Source organism: Oncorhynchus tshawytscha, unplaced genomic scaffold (assembly GCF_018296145.1).
Source record: "Oncorhynchus tshawytscha isolate Ot180627B unplaced genomic scaffold, Otsh_v2.0 Un_contig_1152_pilon_pilon, whole genome shotgun sequence".
In the NCBI taxonomy this organism is placed as follows: Eukaryota; Metazoa; Chordata; class Actinopteri; order Salmoniformes; family Salmonidae; genus Oncorhynchus; species Oncorhynchus tshawytscha.
In genome coordinates this window covers 152,369-174,992 of record NW_024609720.1, presented here as the reverse complement: position 1 = coordinate 174,992, position 22,624 = coordinate 152,369, and the positions used below count along the sequence as shown (strand labels likewise).

At 47.4% G+C, this 22,624-nt stretch overlaps 1 protein-coding gene across 1 annotated transcript in view; it reads right to left on the bottom strand.

The window, feature by feature from the left end:
* Positions 1-16,520, bottom strand: part of eps8a (epidermal growth factor receptor pathway substrate 8a) — a 163,210-nt gene extending 146,690 nt beyond the window's left edge. The window contains 1 exon segment of the mRNA XM_042317247.1: positions 16,207-16,520. The gene's annotated coding sequence lies outside the window, so the exon portion shown is untranslated.
* Positions 16,521-22,624: the final 6,104 nt, after the last annotated feature.

Sequence of the window (22,624 nt, the reverse complement as noted above, 5' to 3'; positions counted from 1 at the left end):
AAGCAGCAGTCACACAGGTCTGATATGACAGGTAGTAGTAGATCACCATGGTTTAACGCCCTCTCTGACGTGTGGTTGACAGGTAGTAGTGCATCACCATGGTTTAACGCCCTCTCTGACGTGTGGTTGACAGGTAGTAGTGCATCACCATGGTTTAACGCCCTCTCTGACGTGTGGTTGACAGGTAGTAGTGCATCACCATGGTTTAACGCCCTCTCTGACGTGTGGTTGACAGGTAGTAGTGCATCACCATGGTTTAACGCCCTCTCTGACGTGTGGTTGACAGGTAGTAGTGCATCACCATGGTTTAACGCCCTCTCTGACGTGTGGTTGACAGGTAGTAGTGCATCACCATGGTTTAACACCCTCTCTGACGTGTGGTTGACAGGTAGTAGTGCATCACCATGGTTTAACGCCCTCTCTGTTGTGTGGTTGACAGGTAGTAGTGCATCACCATGGTTTAACGCCCTCTCTGACGTGTGGTTGACAGGTAGTAGTGCATCACCATGGTTTAACACCCTCTCTGACGTGTGGTTGACAGGTAGTAGTGCATCACCATGGTTTAACACCCTCTCTGACGTGTGGTTGACAGGTAGTAGTGCATCACCATGGTTTAACACCCTCTCTGACGTGTGGTTGACAGGTAGTAGTGCATCACCATGGTTTAACACCCTCTCTGACGTGTGGTTGACAGGTAGTAGTGCATCACCATGGTTTAACGCCCTCTCTGACCTGTGGTCTGTTGAAACATACAGTAGTAGAGGAATAGGTGGGAACTCTCACTCACAATCAAAAAGTTGATAAAAAAGCTGTTAGAACAGAGACAAATGCTTTGGGAAGGTTGTGAAAGTCTGAGCAACAGAAGGAAAACATTTTGATAAAGAGCAACTTGGAAGAAAGGAATTCACAAGGCTATTCCCAGGTTTTGTTTTCAAGGAACATTGATGTATGAATTTGAAGAATTCAGACGGTACCAGGTCAATAACAACAGACTGGTGTCCTCGTTACACATTTACCAGCAGCCATGTTGACTCATGGTCCAGACGGAGAGAGAGAAGAGAGAGGAAGTCTTCCTGACACCATCTGTCCTCAGTGTAAACTCAGCTAAGCTCAGTCGCACCCCAGATAATACCCACAGGCCTCTACTGGTCCCTTCCTGGATAATACCCAGAATCCTCTCTGCTCTGTTAATTGTTCCCAGAGCGTTCAGAGCTTTAATTGATTCCTCAAAAATAAACCAGCCAGCGTAACCCTGGGGGAATGGAGAGTCTTCTCTACCGGGCCAGCCAGCGTAACCCTGGGGGAATGGAGAGTCTTCTCTACCGGGCCAGCCAGCGTAACCCTGGGGGAATGGAGAGTCTTCTCTACCGGGCCAGCCAGCGTTACCCTGGGGGAATGGAGAGTCTTCTCTACCGGGCCAGCCAGCGTAACCCTGGGGGAATGGAGAGTCTTCTCTACCGGGCCAGCCAGCGTAACCCTGGGGGAATGGAGAGTCTTCTCTACCGGGCCAGCCAGCGTAACCCTGGGGGAATGGAGAGTCTTCTCTACCGGGCCAGCCAGCGTAACCCTGGGGGAATGGAGAGTCTTCTCTACCGGGCCAGCCAGCGTAACCCTGGGGGAATGGAGAGTCTTCTCTACCGGGCCAGCCAGCGTAACCCTGGGGGAATGGAGAGTCTTCTCTACCGGGCCAGCCAGCGTAACCCTGGGGGAATGGAGAGTCTTCTCTACCAGGCCTGAAAGTTCATACTGTAGGAGGGAGAGGGGCTTCTCTACCGGGCCTGACAGCTGATACTGTAGGAGGGAGAGGGGCTTCTCTACCGGGCCTGACAGCTGATACTGTAGGAGGGAGTGGGGCATCTCTACCGGGCCTGACAGTTCATACTGTAGGAGGGAGTGGGGCATCTCTACCGGGCCTGAAAGTTCATACTGTAGGAGGGAGAGGGGTAGGGCATCTCTACCGGGCCTGACAGTTCATACTGTAGGAGGGTGAGGGGCTTCTCTACCGGGCCTGAAAGTTCATACTGTAGGAGGGAGAGGGGCAGGGCATCTCTACCGGGCCTGACAGTTCATACTGTAGGAGGGAGAGGGGCATCTCTACCGGGCCTGACAGTTCATACTGTAGGAGGGAGTGGGGCATCTCTACCGGGCCTGAAAGTTCATACTGTAGGAGGGAGAGGGGCTTCTCTACCGGGCCTGACAGTTGATACTGTAGGAGGGAGTGGGGCATCTCTACCGGGCCTGACAGTTCATACTGTAGGAGGGAGTGGGGCATCTCTACCGGGCCTGAAAGTTCATACTGTAGGAGGGAGAAGGGCAGGGCATCTCTACCGGGCCTGACAGCTGATACTGTAGGAGGGAGAGGGGCATCTCTACTGGGCCTGACAGCTGATACTGTAGGAGGGAGAGGGGCATCTCTACCGGGCCTGACAGCTGATACTGTAGGAGGGAGAGGGGCAGGGCATCTCTACCGGGCCTGACAGCTGATACTGTAGGAGGGAGAGAGGCAGGGCATCTCTACCGGGCCTGAAAGTTCATACTGTAGGAGGGAGAAGGGCATCTCTACCGGGCCTGACAGCTGATACTGTAGGAGGGAGAGGGGCTTCTCTACCGGGCCTGAAAGTTCATACTGTAGGAGGGAGAGGGGCAGGGCATCTCTACCGGGCCTGACAGTTCATACTGTAGGAGGGAGAGGGGCATCTCTACCGGGCCTGACAGCTGATACTGTAGGAGGGAGAGGGGCTTCTCTACCGGGCCTGAAAGTTCATACTGTAGGAGGGAGAGGGGCATCTCTACTGGGCCTGACAGCTGATACTGTAGGAAGGAGAGGGGCAGGGCATCTCTTCTGGGCCTGACAGCTGATACTGTAGGAGGGAGTGGGGCTTCTCTACCGGGCCTGAAAGTTCATACTGTAGGAGGGAGAAGGGCATCTCTACCGGGCCTGACAGCTGATACTGTAGGAGGGAGAGGGGCTTCTCTACCGGGCCTGAAAGTTCATACTGTAGGAGGGAGAGGGGCAGGGCATCTCTACCGGGCCTGACAGTTCATACTGTAGGAGGGAGAGGGGCATCTCTACCGGGCCTGACAGCTGATACTGTAGGAGGGAGAGGGGCTTCTCTACCGGGCCTGAAAGTTCATACTGTAGGAGGGAGAGGGGCATCTCTACTGGGCCTGACAGCTGATACTGTAGGAAGGAGAGGGGCAGGGCATCTCTTCCGGGCCTGACAGCTGATACTGTAGGAGGGAGTGGGGCTTCTCTACCGGGCCTGACAGTTCTTCCTGTAGGAGGGAGTGGGGCTTCTCTACCGGGCCTGACAGTTCTTCCTGTAGGAGGGAGTGGGGCTTCTCTACCGGGCCTGACAGTTCTTCCTGTAGGAGGGAGTGGGGCAGGGCTTCTCTACCAGGCCTGACAGTTCTTCCTGTAGGAGGGAGAGGGGCTTCTCTACCGGGCCTGACAGTTCTTCCTGTAGGAGGGAGTGGGGCTTCTCTACCGGGCCTGACAGTTCTTACTGTAGGAGGGGAGGGGCTTCTCTACCGGGCCTGACAGTTCTTCCTGTAGGAGGGAGTGGGGCAGGGCTTCTCTACCAGGCCTGACAGTTCTTCCTGTAGGAGGGAGTGGGGCTTCTCTACCGGGCCTGACAGTTCTTCCTGTAGGAGGGAGTGGGGCTTCTCTACCGGGCCTGACAGTTCTTACTGTAGGAGGGGAGGGGCTTCTCTACTGGGCCTGACAGATCTTCCTGTAGGAGGGAGAGGGGCAGGGCTTCTCTAATGACCAGGTATGATGGTTCTTCCTGTAGGAGGGGGAGGGGCTTCTCTACCGGGCCTGACAGTTCTTCCTGTAGGAGGGAGTGGGGCACGGCTTCTCTACCGGGCCTGACCGTTCTTCCTGTAGGAGGGAGTGGGGCAGAGCTTCCCTACCGGGCCTGACAGTTCTTCCTGTAGGAGGGGCAGGGCTTCTCTACCGGGCCTGACAGTTCTTTCTGTAGGAGGGAGTGGGGCAGAGCTTCCCTACCGGGCCTGACAGTTCTTCCTGTAGGAGGGGCAGGGCTTCTCTACCGGGCCTGACAGTTCTTCCTGATGGTTCCTGATGGTTCTTCCTGTAGGAGGGGCTTCTCTAATGACCAGGTATGATGGTTCTTCCTGTTGGAGGGGCAGGGATTCTCTAATGACCAGGTATGATGGTTCTTCCTGTAGGAGGGGCTTCTCTAATGACCAGGTATGATGGTTCTTCCTGTAGGAGGGGCTTCTCTAATGACCAGGTATGATGGTTCTTCTTGTAGGAGGGGCTTCTCTAATGACCAGGTATGATGGTTCTTCCTGTAGGACGGGCTTCTCTAATGACCAGGTATGATGGTTCTTCCTGTAGGACGGGCTTCTCTAATGACCAGGTATGATGGTTCTTCCTGTAGGAGGGGCTTCTCTAATGACCAGGTATGATGGTTCTTCCTGTAGGAGGGGCTTCTCTAATGACCAGGTATGATGGTTCTTTGATCAGTTTAAAGCCGTCATGTTTGCATTTTTGCCCAAAGCGTTTTGGCCCATGGTTCTTTTTTTTGTTAAAACATCATAGAATTTCGATTGAGTTGAGCATTAAGGAGATTTACGTATGTAACTATTGTGATTGCTGAGTGCATATACAGAGCAGTCTATTAAAAGCCTCTATTTCACCTGCCAGAAGAGTTAGGTCGAGGATTGCAGAGGAAACTCATATTCCCATCATCATCAACAGACATTTTTCACTGGAGCTCAAATCTAATCATTTTCCCAGAGCGAGAAAAACCCACCCGTGTCCAACACACATCAGCTCACAGGGCCGTGAGAGGAGGGGTTACTGGGGGCCTTTACTGATACCAGAGTCTGGGAACTTCCTAAAATACAACTCCTGGACCAGTGGACATCCCCATGGACGACCGCTGGACGGAGGCCAATCACAAGCCTGAGCGGATTGACAGGGCCCAATCAGAACTCTGACCCACTGGACGGAGGCCAATCAGAACTCTGACCCACTGGACGGAAGCCAATCAGAACTCTGACCCGGTGGACAGGGGCCAATCAGAATGTTCGCATGGAAGGTTCCGGTCCCTGCTGACCACCTCCCTCTAATGCAGCAGTGTGTTCTGTTCCATTCCATTCCATTTGGTTGCATCACTCAACATCTGGATAAACAACAACATGTCAGGAAGGGAAAATATTGTCTTCTAAACAGGCCAGAATCAGGGAAAATATTGTCTTCTAAACAGGCCAGAATCAGGGAAAATATTGTCTTCTAAACAGGCCAGAATCAGGGAAAAGATAGGAGATGATTACACAACCTAGTGTCTCCTGATCAAAGATCTCTCAGGAGCCCCAGCAGACAGCTAGTTGTTCTAGACCCACATCAGAGGAGAGCCTTCAGACGCACTAGCTAACGAGTAGAGACGTTACCAGTACCTTATCAGTCAACACAATACAGAGAGAGAGACAGACTCACTAGCTAACGAGTAGAGACGTTACCAGTACCTTATCAGTCAACACAATACACAGAGAGAGAGAGACAGACTCACTAGCTAACGAGTAGAGACGTTACCAGTACCTCATCAGTCAACACAATACAGAGAGAGAGACAGACTCACTAGCTAACGAGTAGAGACGTTACCAGTACCTTATCAGTCAACACAATACACAGAGAGAGAGACAGACTCACTAGCTAACGAGTAAAGACGTTACCAGTACCTCATCAGTCAACACAATACACAGAGAGAGAGAGACAGACTCACTAGCTAACGACTAGAGACGTTACCAGTACCTCATCAGTCAACACAATACACAGAGAGAGAGAGACAGACTCACTAGCTAACGAGTAGAGACGTTACCAGTACCTTATCAGTCAACACAATACACAGAGAGAGAGAGACAGACTCACTAGCTAACGAGTAGACAGACTCTAGCTAACGAGTAGAGACGTTACCAGTACCTTATCAGTCAACACAATACACAGAGAGAGAGAGACAGACTCACTAGCTAACGACTAGAGACGTTACCAATAATTGTACCTTATCAGTCAACACAATACACAGAGAGAGAGAGACAGACTCACTAGCTAACGACTAGAGACGTTACCAGTACCTTATCAGTCAACACAATACACAGAGAGAGACAGACTCACTAGCTAACGAGTAGAGACGTTACCAGTACCTCATCAGTCAACACAATACACAGAGAGACAGACTCACTAGCTAACGAGTGGAGATATTACCAGTACCTTATCAGTCAACACAATACACAGAGAGAGAGAGACAGACTCACTAGCTAACGAGTAGAGACGTTACCAGTACCTTATCAGTCAACACAATACACAGAGAGAGAGAGACAGACTCACTAGCTAACGAGTAGAGACGTTACCAGTACCTTATCAGTCAACACAATACACAGAGAGAGAGACAGACTCACTAGCTAACGAGTAAAGACGTTACCTGTACCTCATCAGTCAACACAATACACAGAGAGACAGACTCACTAGCTAACGAGTGGAGATGTTACCAGTCCCTTATCAGTCAACACAATACACAGAGAGAGAGAGACAGACTCACTAGCTAACGAGTAGAGACGTTACCAGTACCTTATCAGTCAACACAATACACAGAGAGAGAGAGAGACAGACTCACTAGCTAACGAGTAGAGACGTTACCAATAATTGTACCTTATCAGTCAACACAATACACAGAGAGAGAGACAGACTCACTAGCTAACGAGTAGAGACGTTACCAGTACCTTATCAGTCAACACAATACACAGAGAGAGAGAGACAGACTCACTAGCTAACGAGTAGAGACGTTACCAGTACCTATCAGTCAACACAATACACAGAGAGAGAGACAGACTCACTAGCTAACGAGTAGAGACGTTACCAGTACCTTATCAGTCAACACAATACACAGAGAGAGAGAGACAGACTCACTAGCTAACGAGTAGAGACGTTACCAGTACCTTATCAGTCAACACAATACACAGAGAGAGAGACAGACTCACTAGCTAACGAGTAGAGACGTTACCAGTACCTCATCAGTCAACACAATACACAGAGAGACAGACTCACTAGCTAACGAGTAGAGACGTTACCAGTACCTTATCAGTCAACACAATACACAGAGAGAGAGACAGACTCACTAGCTAACGAGTAGAGACGTTACCAGTACCTTATCAGTCAACACAATACACAGAGAGAGAGAGAGAGACAGACTCACTAGCTAACGAGTAGAGACGTTACCAGTACCTTATCAGTCAACACAATACACAGAGAGAGAGACAGACTCACTAGCTAACGAGTAAAGACGTTACCTGTACCTCATCAGTCAACACAATACACAGAGAGACAGACTCACTAGCTAACGAGTGGAGATGTTACCAGTACCTTATCAGTCAACACAATACACAGAGAGAGAGACAGACTCACTAGCTAACGAGTAGAGACGTTACCAGTACCTTATCAGTCAACACAATACACAGAGAGAGAATTACAATTATAGCTGCAAGTCTCTTGGGGTATGTCTCTATAATCCACCTCTCTAAAAACAAGTCTCTCACCGTTGCCGCCTGCTATAGACCACCCTCTGCCCCCAGCTGTGCTCTGGACACCATATGTGAACTGATTGCCCCCCATCTATCTTCAGAGCTCGTGCTGCTAGGCGACCTAAACTGGAACATGCTTAACACCCCAGCCATCCTACAATCTAAACTTGATGCCCTCAATCACAAATCACACAAATTATCAATGAACCTACCAGGTACCTCCCCAAAGCCTTAAACACGGGCACCCTCATAGATATCATCCTAACCAACTTCCCCTCTAAATACACCTCTGCTGTCTTCAACCAAGATCTCAGCGATCACTGCCTCATTGCCTGCATCCGTAATGGGTCAGCAGTCAAACGACCTCCACTCATCACTGTAAAACGCTCCCTGAAACACTTCAGCGAGCAGGCCTTTCTAATCGACCTGGCCGGGGTATCCTGGAAGGATATTGATTTCATCCCGTCAGTAGAGGATGCCTGGATATTTTTTTTAAATGCCTTCCTAACCATCTTAAATAAACATGCCCCATTCAAGAAATTTAGAACCAGGAACAGATATAGCCCTTGGTTCTCCCCAGACCTGACTGCCCTTAACCAACACAAAAACATCCTATGGCGTTCTGCATTAGCATCGAACAGCCCCGTGATATGCAGCTGTTCAGGGAAGCTAGAAACCATTATACACAGGCAGTTAGAAAAGCCAAGGCTAGCTTTTTCAAGCAGAAATTTGCATTCTGCAACACTAACTCAAAAAGTTCTGGGACACTGTAAAGTCCATGGAGAATAAGAACACCTCCTCCCAGCTGCCCACTGCACTGAAGATAGGAAACACTGTCACACTGATAAATCCACCATAATTGAGAATTTCAATAAGCATTTTTCTACGGCTGGCCATGCTTTCCACCTGGCTACTCCTACCCCGGTCAACAGCACTGCACCCCCACTCGCCCAAGCCTTCCCCATTTCTCCTTCTCCCAAATCCATTCAGCTGATGTTCTGAAAGAGCTGCAAAATCTGGACCCCTACAAATCAGCCGGGCTAGACAATCTGGACCCTTTCTTTCTAAAATGATCTGCCGAAATTGTTGCCACCCCTATTACTAGCCTGTTCAACCTCTCTTTCGTGTCGTCTGAGATTCCCAAAGATTGGAAAGCAGCTGCGGTCATCCCCCTCTTCAAAGGGGGGGACACTCTAGATCCAAACTGCTACAGACCTATATCTATCCTACCATGCCTTTCTAAGGTCTTCGAAAGCCAAGTCAACAAACAGACTACCGACCATTTTGAATCTCACCATACCTTCTCTGCTATGCAATCTGGTTTCAGAGCTGGTCATGGGTGCCGCCATCGATAAGAAACATTACTGTGCAGCCGTATTCATTGATCTGGCCAAGGCTTTCGACTCTGTCAATCACCACATCCTCATCGGCAGACTCGACAGCCTTGGTTTCTCAAATGATTGCCTCGCCTGGTTCACCAACTACTTCTCTGATAGAGTTCAGTGTGTCAAATCGGAGGGTCTGCTGTCCGGACCTCTGGCAGTCTCTATGGGGGTGCCACAGGGTTCAATTCTTGGACCGACTCTCTTCTCTGTATACATCAATGAGGTCGCTCTTGCTGCTGGTGAGTCTCTGATCAACCTCTACGCAGACGACACCATTCTGTATACTTACCTCCCTTCTCACCTCATTTGCTCACATTGTATATAGACTTGTTTATACTGTATTATTGACTGTATGTTTGTTTTACTCCATGTGTAACTCTGTGTCGTTGTATCTGTCGAACTGCTTTGCTTTATCTTGGCCAGGTCGCAATTGTAAATGAGAACTTGTTCTCAACTTGCCTACCTGGTTAAATAAAGGTAAAATAAAAAAATAAGCTTGGCACATGAGGCCACTGGGATTTCTGCCCATTCTTCAAGGCAAAACTGCTCCAGCTCCTTCAAGTTGGATGGGTTCCGCTGGTGTACAGCAATCTTTAAGTCATACCACAGATTCTGAATTGGATTGAGGTCTGGGCTTTGACTAGGCCATTCCAAAACATGTAAATGTTTCCCTTAAACCACCCAAGTGTTGCTTTAGCAGTATGCTTAGGGTCATTGTCCTGCTGGAAGGTGAACCTCCGTCCCAGTCTCAAATCTCTGGAAGACTCAAGAATTTCCCTGTATTTAGCGCCATCCATCAATCTTTCAATTCTGACCAGTTTCCCAGTCCCTGCAGATAAACATCCCCACAGCATGATGCTGCCACCACCATACTTCACTGTGGGGATGCTGTTCTCGGGGTGATGAGAGGTGTTGGGTTTGTGCCAGACATAGCGCTATCCTTGATGGCCAAAAAGCTCATGTTTTGTCTCATCTCACCAGAGTACCTTCTTCCATACAGTGCCTTGCGAAATAATTTCGCACGCCCAATTTTTCAGTTTTTGATTTGTTAAAAAAGTTTGAAATATCCAATAAATGTCGTTCCACTTCATGATTGTGTCCCACTTGTTGTTGATTCTTCACAAAAAAATACAGTTTTATATCTTTATGTTTGAAGCCTGAAATGTGGCAAAGGGTCGCAAAGTTCAAGGGGGCCGAATAATTTCGCAAGGCACTGTATGTTTGGGGAGTCTCCCACATTCCTTTTGTACGAACACCAAACATGTTTCTTTAATTAAGCATTGGATTTTTTTCTGGCCACTCTTCAGTAAAGCCCAGCTCTGTGGACTGTATGGCTTAAAGTGGTCCTATGGACAGATACTCCCATCTCTGCTGTGGAGCTTTGCAGCTCCTTCAGGATTATCTTTGGTCTCTTTGTTGCCTCTCTGATTAATGTCCTCCTTGCCTGGTCCGTGAGTTTTGGTGGGCGGCCCTCTCTTGGCAGGTTTGTGGTGGTGACATTTTCTTTCCATTTTTTAATAATGGATTTAATGGTGCTCCGTGGGATGTTCAAAGTTTCTGATATTGTTTTATAATCCAACCCTGATCGGTACTTCTCCATAACTTTGCTCTTCATGGTGCTGCTTGCTTAGTGGTGCCCCTTGCTTAGTGGTGTTGCAGACTCTGGGGCCTTTCAGAACATGTGTATATATATAATGAGATCATGTGACAGATCATGTGACACTTAGATTGCACACAGGTGGACTGTATTTAATGAATGATGTGACTTCTGAAGGTAATTGGTTGCACCAGATCTTATGTAGGGGCTTCATAGCAGAGGGGCTGAAAACACGGACCACTTTTTTTAATTTCACTTCCCCAATTTGGACTATTTTGTGTATGTCCATTATATGAAATCCACATTAAAAATCTATTTAAATTACAGGTTGTAATGCAACAAAATAGGAAAAACTCCAAGGGGGATGAAGACTTTTACAAGGCTCTGTATGTTTCCAATAAAGCCCTTCAGACAGACAGACAGACAGACAGACAGACAGACAGACAGACAGACAGACAGACAGACAGACAGACAGACAGACAGACAGACAGTGACCCAGAGACAGGGTAATAGATAGATAGGAGTTTTAGGTGACATAGCTCCAGGGAAACCAGTTGTACCTGTGGGAGATGAATGGAACGAGGAGCTGAAAGGCTCATAACACCAATTACCAGGCAGGCCACTGGAGAGGTGCTTTAACGAACCAATTCCCTGTTAGGTCACTGGAGTGGTGCTTTAACGACACCAATTACCAGGCAGGTCACTGGAGAGGTGCTTTAACGAACCAATTACCAGGCAGGTCACTGGAGAGGTGCTTTAACGAACTCGCTACTTATTAATAACTGCTGACCTCTTCCTGATCCTGATGATGGCGTTGACGACGACCGGAGCTATTGCTCATTAACAAACCAGGGGCACTTTAATAGAACAACTCAGTTGATCTATAAAGAACGGGTAACGAAGGTCAAGGTTACCTCAAACTACCAACACAGGTGACCCCTCCTGACCTTTATTAAAAGGTGCAATATGCAGAAATTGCTCTGCAATTTCCTAGGTTACGCAAATTCTAATATTTCACCTAATTTCAGTTTTATGTGACAAGACAATCAATGTATAGAGAATGAGAATCCTTGTACCACAGGTATGACAATAACACAGGGGTCATAGACCTAGAGTGGTGGACTGGTACAACAATAACACAGGGGTCATAGACCTAGAGTGGTGGACTGGTACAACAATAACACAGGGGTCATAGACCTAAAGTGGTGGACTGGTACAACAATAACACAGGGGTCATAGACCTAGAGTGGTGGACTGGTATGTCAATAACACAGGGGTCATAGACCTAGAGTGGTGGACTGGTATGTCAATAACACAGGGGTCATAGACCTAAAGTGGTGGACTGGTACAACAATAACACAGGGGTCATAGACCTAGAGTGGTGGACTGGTACAACAATAACACAGGGGTCATAGACCTAGAGTGGTGGACTGGTATGTCAATAACACAGGGGTCATAGACCTAGAGTGGTGGACTGGTATGTCAATAACACAGGGGTCATAGACCTAGAGTGGTGGACTGGTACAACAATAACACAGGGGTCATAGACCTAGAGTGGTGGACTGGTACAACAATAACACAGGGGTCATAGACCTAGAGTGGTGGACTGGTACAACAATAACACAGGGGTCATAGACCTAGAGTGGTGGACTGGTACAACAATAACACAGGGGTCATAGACCTAGAGTGGTGGACTGGTATGACAATAACACAGGGGTCATAGACCTAGAGTGGTGGACTGGTATGCCAATAACACAGGGGTCATAGACCTAGAGTGGTGGACTGGTACAACAATAACACAGGGGTCATAGACCTAGAGTGGTGGACTGGTACAACAATAACACAGGGGTCATAGACCTAGAGTGGTGGACTGGTACGACAATAACACAGGGGTCATAGACCTAGAGTGGTGGACTGGTACGGTATTAACACAGGGGTCATAGACTTAGAGTGGTGGACTGGTACAACAATAACACAGGGGTCATAGACCTAGAGTGGTGGACTGGTACAACAATAACACAGGGGTCATAGAACTAGAGTGGTGGACTGGTACAACAATAACACAGGGGTCATACACCTAGAGTGGTGGACTGGTATGACAATAACACAGGGGTCATAGACCTAGAGTGGTGGACTGGTATGCCAATAACACAGGGGTCATAGACCTAGAGTGGTGGACTGGTATGCCAATAACACAGGGGTCATAGACCTAGAGTGGTGGACTGGTACAACAATAACACAGGGGTCATAGACCTAGGGTGGTGGACTGGTACAACAATAACACAGGGGTCATAGACCTAGAGTGGTGGACTGGTACCACAATAACACAGGGGTCATAGACCTAGAGTGGTGGACTGGTACAACAATAACACAGGGGTCATAGACCTAGAGTGGTCGACTGGTACAACAATAACACAGGGGTCATAGACCTAGAGTGGTGGACTGGTACAACAATAACACAGGGGTCATAGACCTAGAGTGGTGGACTGGTACAACAATAACACAGGGGTCATAGAACTAGAGTGGTGGACTGGTACAACAATAACACAGGGGTCATAGACCTAGAGTGGTGGACTGGTACAACAATAACACAGGGGTCATAGACCTAGAGTGGTGGACTGGTATGACAATAACACAGGGGTCATAGACCTAGAGTGGTGGACTGGTATGCCAATAACACAGGGGTCATAGACCTAGAGTGGTGGACTGGTATGCCAATAACACAGGGGTCATAGACCTAGAGTGGTGGACTGGTACAACAATAACACAGGGGTCATACACCTAGAGTGGTGGACTGGTATGCCAATAACACAGGGGTCATAGACCTAGAGTGGTGGACTGGTATGCCAATAACACAGGGGTCATAGACCTAGAGTGGTGGACTGGTACAACAATAACACAGGGGTCATAGACCTAGAGTGGTCGACTGGTACAACAATAACACAGGGGTCATAGACCTAGAGTGGTCGACTGGTACAACAATAACACAGGGGTCATAGACCTAGAGTGGTGGACTGGTACAACAATAACACAGGGGTCATAGACCTAGAGTGGTGGACTGGTATGGCATTAACACAGGACAGAAGAAGAAAAGCCATTGATTTTTATTTTTTATTTCAAGTTTATTTAACTAGGCAAGTCAATTAAAAACGCATTATTATTTAGAATAATTATTTACAGAGGCCTCCTGCGGGTACCGGGGCGCGGGATTAAGAATAATAATGTTGGACGAAACACATATCACGACAAGAGGGACACCACAACACTAGATAAAGAGAGACCTGAGACAACAACACAGCATGGCAACAACACATGACAACACAGCATGGCAACAACACATGACAACACAGCATGGCAACAACACATGACAACACAGCATGGCAACAACACATGACAACACAACATGGCAACAACACAGCATGGCAACAACACATGACAACACAGCATGGCAACAACACATGACAACACAGCATGGTAGCAACACATGACAACACAGCATGGCAACAACACATGACAAAACAGCAAGGCAACAACACATGACAACACAGCATGGCACAATGTAATCTTGCAGTGTGTGTGTGGGTGGTACCATACACTGGAGAGGAACAGCTAAGAGAAGATAATGTGTTTGGTCAGGGTGCAGCGGACAGCATAGAGGTCAAGTGAATGAGGAAGCAGAGAGACAGGGTGTTGAGGACGACCATGTTTCAGAAGCGTAGTGAACTGAAGTGATGCAGGAAATAGCAGTGTACAGGTCTTTCTTCTCGTTAAAGACCATGTTTCATTCCCAAAGCCTCGGCGACAGAGGGGACAGCAAGAATGTACTGACTTTTCTCTTTAACACTTTGACTTGTACTCAGAATTGACCCACAATGTTTCAACGCCCCATATTCTACATGATTTAACGGTATGCCTTTGTCTTGAATTACTTAGGCTACGATCCAAATCAATTCAAAGTGTGTGAAAATATGTTGAAATGACATCTTAGCAGTTTGACCTCATGTACCTACATGCACCTCATGTACCTACATTATACAGGTATGTACCTCATCTACCTACATTATACAGGTATGTACCTCATCTACCTACATTATACAGGTATGTACCTCATCTACCTACATTATACAGGTATGTACCTCATCTACCTACATTATACAGGTATGTACCTCATCTACCTACTACCTACGTTATACAGTTATACAGGTATGCACCTCATCTACCTACGTTATACAGGTATGCACCTCATCTACCTACGTTATACAGGTATGTACCTCATCTACCTACATTATACAGGTATGTACCTCATCTACCTATATTATACAGGTATGCACCTCATCTACCTACATTATACAGGTATGTACCTCATCTACCTACATTATACATGTATGTACCTCATCTACCTACATTATACAGGTATGTACCTCATCTACCTACATTATACAGGTATGTACCTCATCTACCTACATTATACAGGTATGTACCTCATCTACCTACATTATACAGGTATGTACCTCATCTACCTACATTATACAGGTATGTACCTCATCTACCTACATTATACAGGTATGCACCTCATCTACCTACATTATACAGGTATGCACCTCATCTACCTACATTATACAGGTATGCACCTCATCTACCTACGGTATACAGGTATGTACCTCATCTACCTACATTATACAGGTATGTACCTCATCTACCTACGTTATACAGGTATGCACGGTAGCTTTGACATCAGTTTTTAACATCGCCGTTAAACTAGACGTTGGCATTTTTTGCCAATACCGTCCGATTCCGATATGTTCACCGATATATCGTGCATCCCTAGTTATGACATATTATGACATGGTTATAACCGTGTTATAATGACACGTGGTGTCAAGTAGTGGGACCACTTTTTCTAATGCTTACCCTATAATAAGCAACAAATCGTCACATGATGGCGCATGGTTTGGCTACAAATCATGAAATATATTGACACAGACAGCAGCCGACAAGTAGAAAAATAGAACTGAATTGAACATGACATTAATTTAAATATGATTTAAATAGGCCTATAGCCTACTGTTTTATTTTATAGTCATCTCGGTTTGAATTTGAAGCATCTTTTTATACTTAGCTTGTTTGAATTAATGGCAAAAACCTTGTCAACTTTGTTTGTTCTGAAGTTATCTGCGGTCAGAGAGACGGATAAACCGTGTGGTTCTATGTTCAGCAGAGATCTTCTGTGTTTAAAGTGATGCAGGAGAGGGAAAGCATCTAACGACGCTCTTACAGTAGCTTTTCAATAACGATGGTTTTGGGGAAACAGCTCAGAGATTGACCGATGCTCCTACGAAGATTCTAACGATGAACTTAGCCTGAACATGCTTTTGGAAAAACCGGGCCCAGGTTGCTACGGTGCAACGGTCTAAGGCTACGGTCTATACGGTACGGTGATCGAGTTCAATACAGCGCTTTGAATAATAATAAGTCAACACGTTCAATGGAATATCTTGTCAGCGGTGCATGCATTATACAGGCTATGATAGGATTCATATTACCTGGTTTTGTAAATAATCAAAGGTGAATTCACCAATCGAGAGTCAATAGGTTACTGTTTTCATACACAGGTTGGACTATATATATATATATATGGTGTTTATTTTGTGGGAAAAAGCGAGAGAAATCTGCACTTACCTGCTGAAAATGTCTTCACAGACCCTCTGTATTAGCGCATGGCACAAGCAGACTCCTATTCTTTGTGGGAAGAATACAATAGCCCTGAAGTAGAGTATTAGTTGACTTCTATCACCTTGGACGTCCGAGCGGCGGGTCGCCGTATCCAGACCGCCTCGTCCTCTGCGACGCACCTGGCGTCAAAATGTCACGCACAGGCTGGCAAAAGTAGAAAGTCGCAGGACCGTAGAAAACAGCGTTTGAACTAAACGGTCACGGTAGTTCTATTGCAAATGTGTGGTCTGTTTCGTCTGACTAAGATCCGCCTTACCTCCCTCCCTCTTCCCCTCTCTCTCTCCCCTCCCCTCTGGTCTGCAGGCACCGTCGCCGCTATGGCACCGACGCCCTCTACCGCAATCAGGCCGTTTACGCACGAGCCGTACCGTATTCGGATTAATTGTGTGCAGCCCATGGACCTTGCTACAGGTCCTGAACCGGGAATGCGGAACCGTGGACCCACCGGGTGTGCAGGTTTTCCAGTGGAGGATGCTTAGAGGAGGAGGGGTTATAATAATGTCTGGAACGGAGTGGATGGAATGGCATCAAACCACGTGTTTAATGTATTTGATACCATTCCACCATCTCCGCTCCAGCCATTACCAGGAGCCCGTCCTTCCCAATTAAGGTGCCACCAACCTCCTGTGGTTCCAACCCAACAACAAACATGTTCCAGCCAATGAAGAACTGACTGCCTGAATCAGGTGTTCAGAAAAATGGAAGGTTTTAGTTGAATCAACGTTGTTTCCACATCATTTCAATTAAATTTCGTTGAACCAACGATGAATAGACGTTGTCTTGACGTCTGTGCCCAGTGGGCTAGATGAAACATGTCTCTATGGCTGCATTTACATTTAAAACCCCAAACAGCAAGCAATGCAGGTGTAGAAGCACGGTGGCTAGGAAAAACTCCCTAGAAAGGCCAAAACCTAGGAAGAAACCTAGAGAGGAACCAGGCTATGTGGGGTGGCCAGTCCTCTTCTGGCTGTGCCGGGTGGAGATTATAACAGAACATGGCCAAGATGTTCAAATGTTCATAAATGACCAGCATGGTCGTATAATAATAAGGCAGAACAGTTCAAACTGGAGCAGCAGCACGGTCAGGGGGACTGGGGACAGCAAGGAGTCATCATGTCAGGTAGTATGAGATGTGTATGTAAACAAAGGGGCATAGTTAAAGTGGCTAGTGATACATGTATTACATAAAGATGCAGTCGATGATATAGAGTACAGTATATACATATACATATGAGATGAATAATGTAGGGTATGTAAACATTATATTAGGTAGCATTGTTTAAAGTGGCTAGTGATATATTTTACATAATTTCCCATCAATTCCCATTATTAAAGTGGCTGGAGTTGAGTCAGTGTCATTGACAGTGTGTTGGCAGCAGCCAATCAATGTTAGTGGTGGCTGTTTAACAGTCTGATGGCCTTGAGATAGGAGCTGTTTTTCAGTCTCTCGGTCCCAGCTTTGATGACCCTGTACTGACCTCGCCTTCTGGATGATAGCGGGGTGAACAGGCAGTGGCTCGGGTGGTTGTTGTCCTTGAGGATCTTTATGGCCTTCCTGTGACATCGGGTGGTGTAGGTGTCATGGAGGGCAGGTAGTTTGCCCCCGGTGATGCGTTGTGCAGACCTCACTACCCTCTGGAGAGCCTTACCCTTAGCGATGGGTAGTTACCCTTGGCAACGGGTAGTTACCCTTGGCAACGGGTAGTTACCCTTGGCAACGGGTAGTTAGCTCTGCGTGGTCTTTTGGGAAACGCATGTTACATCTTCGCTGTTGTGGGAGGAAAGATGCATCACTAAAACATTGGAGAAACCGGGCCCTGGACACACACGTTCCATCTTTTATAGTAACAATATAATACCACTAGAGGTCCTCATCACATCACAGTAAGTAGAGGTCCTCATCACATCACAGTAAGTAGAGGTCCTCATCACAGTAAGTAGAGGTCCTCATCACATCACAGTAGAGACCATAGACCTATCATAACTGTAGAGGGCTAGAGGCAGGGTTCAACCATAGACCATGTCAACTGTAGAGGGCTAGAGGCAGGGTTCAACCATAGACCTATCATAACTGTAGAGGGCTAGAGGCAGGGTTCAACCAGACCTATCATAACTGTAGAGGGCTAGAGGCAGGGTTCAACCATCGACCTATCATAACTGTAGAGGGCTAGAGGCAGGGTTCAACCATAGACCTATCATAACTGTAGAGGGCTAGAGGCAGGGTTCAACCATAGACCTATCATAACTGTAGAGGGCTAGAGGCAGGGTTCAACCATAGACCTATCATAACTGTAGAGGGCTAGAGGCAGGGTTCAACCATAGACCTATCATAACTGTAGAGGGCTAGAGGCAGGGTTCAACCAGACCTATCATAACTGTAGAGGGCTAGAGGCAGGGTTCAACCATAGACCTATCATAACTGTAGAGGGCTAGAGGCAGGGTTCAACCATAGACCTATCATAACTGTAGAGGGCTAGAGGCAGGGTTCAACCAGACCTATCATAACTGTAGAGGGCTAGAGGCAGGGTTCAACCATAGACCTATCATAACTGTAGAGGGCTAGAGGCAGGGTTCAACCATAGACCTATCATAACTGTAGAGGGCTAGACGCAGGGTTCAACCATAGACCTATCATAACTGTAGAGGGCTAGAGGCAGGGTTCAACCATAGACCTATCATAACTGTAGAGGGCTAGAGGCAGGGTTCAACCATAGACCTATCATAACTGTAGAGGGCTAGAGGCAGGGTTCAACCATCGACCTATCATAACTGTAGAGGGCTAGAGGCAGGGTTCAACCATAGACCATGTCAACTGTAGAGGGCTAGAGGCAGGGTTCAACCATAGACCTATCATAACTGTAGAGGGCTAGAGGCAGGGTTCAACCATCGACCTATCATAACTGTAGAGGGCTAGAGGCAGGGTTCAACCATAGACCATGTCAACTGTAGAGGGCTAGAGGCAGGGTTCAACCATAGACCTATCATAACTGTAGAGGGCTAGAGGCAGGGTTCAACCATCGACCTATCATAACTGTAGAGGGCTAGAGGCAGGGTTCAACCATAGACCTATCATAACTGTAGAGGGCTAGAGGCAGGGTTCAACCATAGACCTATCATAACTGTAGAGGGCTAGAGGCAGGGTTCAACCATAGACCTATCATAACTGTAGAGGGCTAGAGGCAGGGTTCAACCATAGACCTATCATAACTGTAGAGGGCTAGAGGCAGGGTTCAACCATAGACCATAGAAACTGTAGAGGGCTAGAGGCAGGGTTCAACCATAGACCTATCATAACTGTAGAGGGCTAGAGGCAGGGTTCAACCATAGACCTATCATAACTGTAGAGGGCTAGAGGCAGGGTTCAACCATAGACCTATCATAACTGTAGAGGGCTAGAGGCAGGGTTCAACCATAGACCTATCATAACTGTAGAGGGCTAGAGGCAGGGTTCAACCATAGACCTATCATAACTGTAGAGGGCTAGAGGCAGGGTTCAACCATCGACCTATCATAACTGTAGAGGGCTAGAGGCAGGGTTCAACCATAGACCATGTCAACTGTAGAGGGCTAGAGGCAGGGTTCAACCATAGACCTATCATAACTGTAGAGGGCTAGAGGCAGGGTTCAACCATCGACCTATCATAACTGTAGAGGGCTAGAGGCAGGGTTCAACCATAGACCTATCATAACTGTAGAGGGCTAGAGGCAGGGTTCAACCATAGACCTATCATAACTGTAGAGGGCTAGAGGCAGGGTTCAACCATAGACCTATCATAACTGTAGAGGGCTAGAGGCAGGGTTCAACCATAGACCTATCATAACTGTAGAGGGCTAGAGGCAGGGTTCAACCATAGACCTATCATAACTGTAGAGGGCTAGAGGCAGGGTTCAACCATAGACCTATCATAACTGTAGAGGGCTAGAGGCAGGGTTCAACCATAGACCTATCATAACTGTAGAGGGCTAGAGGCAGGGTTCATAACATAGACCTTCATCCTATCAACTGTAGAGGGCTAGAGGCAGGGTTCAACCATAGACCTATCATAACTGTAGAGGGCTAGAGGCAGGGTTCAACCATAGACCTATCATAACTGTAGAGGGCTAGAGGCAGGGTTCAACCATAGACCTATCATAACTGTAGAGGGCTAGAGGCAGGGTTCAACCATCGACCTATCATAACTGTAGAGGGCTAGAGGCAGGGTTCAACCATAGACCTATCATAACTGTAGAGGGCTAGAGGCAGGGTTCAACCATAGACCTATCATAACTGTAGAGGGCTAGAGGCAGGGTTCAACCATCGACCTATCATAACTGTAGAGGGCTAGAGGCAGGGTTCAACCATAGACCTATCATAACTGTAGAGGGCTAGAGGCAGGGTTCAACCATAGACCTATCATAACTGTAGAGGGCTAGAGGCAGGGTTCAACCATAGACCTATCATAACTGTAGAGGGCTAGAGGCAGGGTTCAACCATAGACCTATCATAACTGTAGAGGGCTAGAGGCAGGGTTCAACCATAGACCTATCATAACTGTAGAGGGCTAGAGGCAGGGTTCAACCATAGACCTATCATAACTGTAGAGGGCTAGAGGCAGGGTTCAACCAGACCTATCATAACTGTAGAGGGCTAGAGGCAGGGTTCAACCATAGACCTATCATAACTGTAGAGGGCTAGAGGCAGGGTTCAACCATAGACCTATCATAACTGTAGAGGGCTAGAGGCAGGGTTCAACCATAGACCTATCATAACTGTAGAGGGCTAGAGGCAGGGTTCAACCATAGACCTATCATAACTGTAGAGGGCTAGAGGCAGGGTTCAACCATAGACCTATCATAACTGTAGAGGGCTAGAGGCAGGGTTCAACCATCGACCTATCATAACTGTAGAGGGCTAGAGGCAGGGTTCAACCATAGACCTATCATAACTGTAGAGGGCTAGAGGCAGGGTTCAACCATAGACCTATCATAACTGTAGAGGGCTAGAGGCAGGGTTCAACCATCGACCTATCATAACTGTAGAGGGCTAGAGGCAGGGTTCAACCATAGACCATGTCAACTGTAGAGGGCTAGAGGCAGGGTTCAACCATAGACCTATCATAACTGTAGAGGGCTAGAGGCAGGGTTCAACCATCGACCTATCATAACTGTAGAGGGCTAGAGGCAGGGTTCAACCATAGACCTATCATAACTGTAGAGGGCTAGAGGCAGGGTTCAACCATAGACCTATCATAACTGTAGAGGGCTAGAGGCAGGGTTCAACCATAGACCTATCATAACTGTAGAGGGCTAGAGGCAGGGTTCAACCATAGACCTATCATAACTGTAGAGGGCTAGAGGCAGGGTTCAACCATAGACCTATCATAACTGTAGAGGGCTAGAGGCAGGGTTCAACCATAGACCTATCATAACTGTAGAGGGCTAGAGGCAGGGTTCAACCATAGACCTATCATAACTGTAGAGGGCTAGAGGCAGGGTTCAACCATAGACCTATCATAACTGTAGAGGGCTAGAGGCAGGGTTCAACCATAGACCTATCATAACTGTAGAGGGCTAGAGGCAGGGTTCAACCATAGACCTCATAACTGTAGAGGGCTAGAGGCAGGGTTCAACCATGACCTATCATAACTGTAGAGGGCTAGAGGCAGGGTTCAACCATAGACCTATCATAACTGTAGAGGGCTAGAGGCAGGGTTCAACCATAGACCTATCATAACTGTAGAGGGCTAGAGGCAGGGTTCAACCATAGACCTATCATAACTGTAGAGGGCTAGAGGCAGGGTTCAACCATCGACCTATCATAACTGTAGAGGGCTAGAGGCTTCAGACCATGGCAGGGTTCAACCATAGACCTATCATAACTGTAGAGGGCTAGAGGCAGGGTTCAACCATAGACCTATCATAACTGTAGAGGGCTAGAGGCAGGGTTCAACCATAGACCTATCATAACTGTAGAGGGCTAGAGGCAGGGTTCAACCATAGACCTATCATAACTGTAGAGGGCTAGAGGCAGGGTTCAACCATAGACCTATCATAACTGTAGAGGGCTAGAGGCAGGGTTCAACCATAGACCTATCATAACTGTAGAGGGCTAGAGGCAGGGTTCAACCATAGACCATGTCAACTGTAGAGGGCTAGAGGCAGGGTTCAACCATAGACCTATCATAACTGTAGAGGGCTAGAGGCAGGGTTCAACCATAGACCTATCATAACTGTAGAGGGCTAGAGGCAGGGTTCAACCATAGACCTATCATAACTGTAGAGGGCTAGACGCAGGGTTCAACCATACACCATGTCAACTGTAGAGGGCTAGAGGCAGGGTTCATCCATAGACCTATCATAACTGTAGAGGGCTAGAGGCAGGGTT